Source organism: Meleagris gallopavo, chromosome 3, assembly GCF_000146605.3.
Source record: "Meleagris gallopavo isolate NT-WF06-2002-E0010 breed Aviagen turkey brand Nicholas breeding stock chromosome 3, Turkey_5.1, whole genome shotgun sequence".
Lineage (NCBI taxonomy): Eukaryota > Metazoa > Chordata > Aves > Galliformes > Phasianidae > Meleagris > Meleagris gallopavo.
This window is the reverse complement of record NC_015013.2, coordinates 91,877,615-91,882,924: the sequence shown is the minus strand read 5'-3', so window position 1 is coordinate 91,882,924 and position 5,310 is coordinate 91,877,615. Positions and strand designations below refer to the sequence as shown.

General features: G+C 41.7%; 1 long non-coding RNA gene across 1 annotated transcript; it reads left to right on the top strand.

Moving 5' to 3' along the window:
* The first annotated feature begins 474 nt into the window (after positions 1-474).
* LOC116216494 lies at positions 475-2,502 on the top strand. The gene is made up of 2 exons (XR_004159353.1): positions 475-2,269; positions 2,402-2,502. It is a non-coding gene; the product is annotated as an uncharacterized LOC116216494 (long non-coding RNA).
* Positions 2,503-5,310: the final 2,808 nt, after the last annotated feature.

The window sequence follows — 5,310 nt, the reverse complement described above, 5'->3', positions numbered from 1 at the left end:
TTCTGTACGTGGGATGTGCTGATTTCTCTGTGCCAAATTCCCACCTGATCACTCTAACTTTTTCTCTTACATTTCTCACCACATTTGGTTGCTTTTGACAGAATCACAGAATGCCTTGGGTTGGAAGGGAGCTCAAGGATCATCAAGTTCCAACCCCCTGCCACAGGCAGAGCTGCCAGCCACTAGATCAACTACTAGATCAGATTGCCCAGGGTCCCATCCAACCTGGCTTTGAACACCTCCAGGGATGGGGCATCTACAATCTCTCTGGGCATCCTGTGTCAGCAACTCACCACCCTCCCAGTAAAGAACTTCCCCCTGACATCTAATTTTTTCTCTGTGTGTGCTCAAAATACAGCTCCTAAAATGACTGTTGAAAAAGTTCATGGTACTACAGCTTTGTACATATTCATAATACAGCCACTACTGATAACAAAATGCCTTCTGAAATTTAACCCCTCTTTTCCCAGCAGAACCAATTCAGCTGCTTACTGTCATTTTTTTCCATATTCTCAGTCATGGCTCTTTGCCCCCAAAGCATCTCCTTGCTCACATCACCTCCAGCAGAGAAACAGGCTGTGAAGATGGGCAAAGTGAATGAAGGCAGAAACATTTCTGCAGTCTTTATTCCTGGTGACACTGGCTGAGTCTGAAAGCACACAGCTGGACGTCAACAGCCCGGGCAGAGTTTGAAGAAGTGGTACTGTGAAAGGAGGGGTGGATTGGTGGATGTGTTCTTCCTGTAAACTGAAAACTGAAAGTGCCTGACCACAGACAGCCAGAAGAAATAAATCCAGAACTCTCCAGGACAAATTTTATGGTTGCTTTTGACAAAAGAAATTCTTTCAACCTGGCAATGAAGTCATTAACTTCCCAGCATTGATTCTGAAATTCTCCTCTCTTTTTTATCTATGTTAAACACTAATTAAACCCACTTATTGCAAAAACAGCCTCAGGTTCATAGTGCTATTTATTAAACTCCTTAATGAGATGAGAGGGAAAAATAGTTTTATGCTATATCAATTTTTAATTAACACTGTCAGTTATGTGCAGTCAGCCTTGCCAGAGCGATGCAAAGAGTGAAAAAGAGGGCAAGAAATCTCACAAAAAAAAGGGACTCAGGGATTTCCCCACCAAATGTCATGTGCAAAACCATGCACAGGTGAAAGAACTGTGTTATTAGAAAAAAAAACAAGTTTCATGTAAAAGTCAAAGTCATCCCTGGATGCAAAGTATATATAAGCCTTATAAAGTATATATAAACCTTAGGGTTTTCTGTAAGTATGATAGAATCATAGAATATCTTGAGTTGGAAGAGACTCACAACGATCATTAAGTCCAACTGTTGGAAGACATCAAGGGAGCTTGTGAACAAGTCTCCTGCAGCAGCAAAGTGCTTGATTATTAAATATTTTATTCTCTGCTGAGACATTGTCCACATATAAACATTGTATGGGCTCTCCAAAGTGTTAAGCATTAAAATGTCCGTCTGTCTTTCATCACTTATTTACAAGAGATTTGAATTTCTCATGGTAAGAGACAACAGTGAGCATCTGCACCTTTATCTGAGCACAGTGTATGCTTTTGATAGCACCACAAAGCTTCTTCCATAGCTGTACAATTTCTGATTTAAAAAAAGAAATAAATAAAGCAAGACCGAAGGCCAACAGGCACCTGACAGTGGGATGTGAGGTAGTGCATGGAACCGTTTGGATCAGTCGCCTCACCCCTGTGACAACCGAAACTCTTGGAGGTCATTGGTGTCTGCCTACAGGCCCAGCATGGATGTGCGCAGACCACATTTTAGTGGCACAGGGAAACTCCAGGCTGCAACTGCGAGAACTCTCCAGGTACCCAGCCTCCAAGCGTGGAACATCAGCCTTCCTGGCAGCTGGGAAAGGGCAGTGGTAGGGGCACCAAAATTTTGCCCTAGTCACTGATCATTCACAAGTTAGTAATGCCTTTGTACAGATCTATGTACATTCATCTCAATTGCTCATATATCGTTGTTTCTGTGAGTACATTTAGTCAGGTGACTGCAGGTGAGGTAAGCACATATTTACTGACACAGGTTGGAAAACATTTCCTTTGGAGGCTGTAGTATTCCTTTCAGTGTGTTACAGTGACCCGGAAGATGCTGTCAGTGGAGATAAGAGAGTGGCATGATGGCTGCAAGAGACAAGGGTCAAGAAAGTGTGCTCCCTGTGTTGTGGTTTTCTGCTGGCCAGAAAAGATGTTTTTTCATCATAACTAATTCTGAAATCCTCTGGTAAGTGGGGCTTATGGCAAAACTGGTTGTTATGGGCAAATATTATCCGCAAATCGAGAGAGATAACATGCAGAATTTGGGAAGTTTTGCTTCATACCTTACTCTTTGCTTTGTTTTTTATCTGCATTTCAGGAAGACATTCTCTTACAGGAACTGTGAAGTTAAAAAAAAGAAAGAAGAAGAGTTTTTATGGAAACAAATCACACCCAGACCTATAGTCAATGTATGTGGGCTGAAGAACCATATATAGCCTTAGAATTTAATTCTCAAAAACAGTCAAGAAGAATAGAGGGAGGATGAAAGAGAATGTTTAATCAGAAGCAATGACGTCTTCAGGGCAAATGCAAGTAGAAACAGGTCAAGCAGCACTGTTCTTTCAGCAGCAATCACATGAAAGGTGTGTGTCCCAGGATTGCAGATCATTCACTCCAGTGAGACATGATGGACGTGCGTGGAGGAAAATTCACTGATTTTAGAGAATTGGTTGCTGATTTACCACTGGGATTTTTATTGAGTTAACGTTTTACCTTATTTTCCTAACACTACACAATTCAGCCTGCAGCTCACAAGCATAGCGAGTTTTATAATCTGTTAATGTTCAACTTTGCCTGCATTTTTCTCTTTGTTTCATATCCTGTGTTACTAATGATAGCTTTATTTCTAGACATGGGGAGAACTGGTCAATCAGGCATCAAGTTTCCAGTTTTTGCTACTGCCTTGGACTCTAGGTACACTTGCAAAAGCTTCATATAATCTTAATATTTGCACATACATTGCCTCCTGGCTCATGCAGAGCCCTCTGTCCTGCAGTTTCACTGTTGGCTTTATCACCATTCCCATTGAGGGAGATCCTCTGCTATAAGTAGGGACACCTCCCTCTAGACCAGGTTGCTCAAAGCCCCATCCAGCCTGGCTTTGAATGCTTTCAGGTAGAGGGCATCCACAATCTCACTGTGAACACAACCCGTTCCAGTGTCTCACCACCCTCACAGTGAAGAATTTCCTCCTGATACCTAGTCTAAATGTACCCTCTTCCAGCCTAAAGCCATTTCCCCTCTTCCTCAAGGTCATCAGTTTGCTCTACCTCATGTGTGGGTAGAACGACATCATTGTGTCTAATGACTCACCTTACTCTTCTAGCTGAGATGATACATTTATTTGTCATCAAGGCTGGCTGGATGTTGATTTATATGTCAGCTGCCTCATACCAAAACTACGTGTATAATCCATGTGGTGCACATGCCCTGAACAGCACACAATTCAGAGCTGAGAGATTAGGATTCTTCAGATTATTCAAGCCATAAATTCTCAAATCACTTCTGAAAATGTCTTCACTGAAGTGTGCAAGTCTAGGGTCAAATGAGAAAAAAATCAACCTGAGCACATGACGAAAGAGAGCAGAGGTAATGATCTTCTTAAGGAAATGAGTTTCTTCAGTACAAGAGAGACATGGACGTGTTGGAGCGTGTCCAAAAGAGGCCCACAAAAATAATCCCAGAAATGCAGCATCTCCGTTGTGAGGACAGTCTGAGAGAGCCAGGGCTGTTCAGCCTGGAGAAGAGAAGGCTGTGGGGAGACCTGAGAGTGGCCTGTCAGAATCTAAATGAGGGCTATGAGAAGGAAGAGGGCAGACTTTTTTGCAGGGTCTGCTGTGATAGGACAAGGGGAAATAGTTTCAAACAAAAGCAGAAGTAGTTTTGATATAAGGAAAATGATTTTTATGCTAAGGGTACAGAAACACTGGAACAGGTTGCCCAGAGAGGTGGTGGATGCCCTGCTCCTGGAGGCATTAAGGCTGGACAAGATATTGAACAACCTGGTCCATCTGTAGGTGCCCCTGTTTGTTGCATGGGAGTTGAACTAGATGGCTTCTGAGGGTCAGACTTCCAGCTGAAACGATTTTATGATTGCATGATTCTATGAGTGTGGACCAGGATATTAGACCTGTTAACCACTGATGCTGGTAACAAACAGAGAATACCAGCCTTCACATATGGACAGTAATACCATCTTCTCTTTTACTGTTCTTTATTATATCCAAAAATGAAAGAAAATCTTATATTAAAGCTAAACTTGAACTCTTGCTATTAAGAGTTCAGCGTGAACTCATCTAAGATTTGAATGGGAAATTCCTACTGTGGATCCACAACAATGAATCATCCTTGATCAGCTGGTAGAAAAAAGTCAAGCAAAACTGGATAAACTGAAATGTTCTGAGTGGCACTATCTTCACAGATCAGGTCAGCAAAAAGATTATTACAGTGAGGGAAGATGATAACTGTGAGGAAAATATTGCTTCAGCAACGGGAAGATTGGGTATGGCAATAGGAATAATCAATTTCTGAAGAGGCTGAGGAATTAGTAAAACATTATAGACCTGATTCTAGAAGGACTGGTGCTCTCTGAGTTTGGGATGAATCAGTATTCTGATTCCTCAAACTAAGAAAATACATCATTTGTTTATCCAAATCTCGGAAAGGGTCGATCCTCAAAGAAGGCATAACAAAATAATTGACATCCTGGACACTGATGAGGAAGATGTGTCAGTTCTCCCATCTCCAACTCTACTCCTTTCTATGCTGAAAAGAAAACAGATGTTCTCTGCATGAAACTGATGTTATTACCACTTTGATGCTGACCTGACCTAAAAATCTTATTGAAAAGCCTTGTGTGAGAGGCCTTGTGTGAATGGGTAGTGCTGGTCTTGTGATGAGACCACTTGAGTACTGAATACTATTGTAAATCAGAAACAAAATAAAACAATTGCCAGTGGAGTTCAGACTGAAGTCCAGGCTTTTTCTTTGCTACACAAGTCTCCAAATTCATAGGTATGGCACAAACCCATTAAAGGAAACCTAACCTCAATAAAACCTAGGAGAAAGCATTGCATTAGTTCAGCTATCAGCATAAAATTCAAATTGTTTCTTCCTTTTGGTTTCTCTTCATTTTCTTTCCATCCAGTTTGTTCCTTGACCAAAGCTCTGCAGGGCCCAGCTCAGGTCATCTCACTGTCAGCAGCTGCAGTGGAAGCTGGTGTTGGA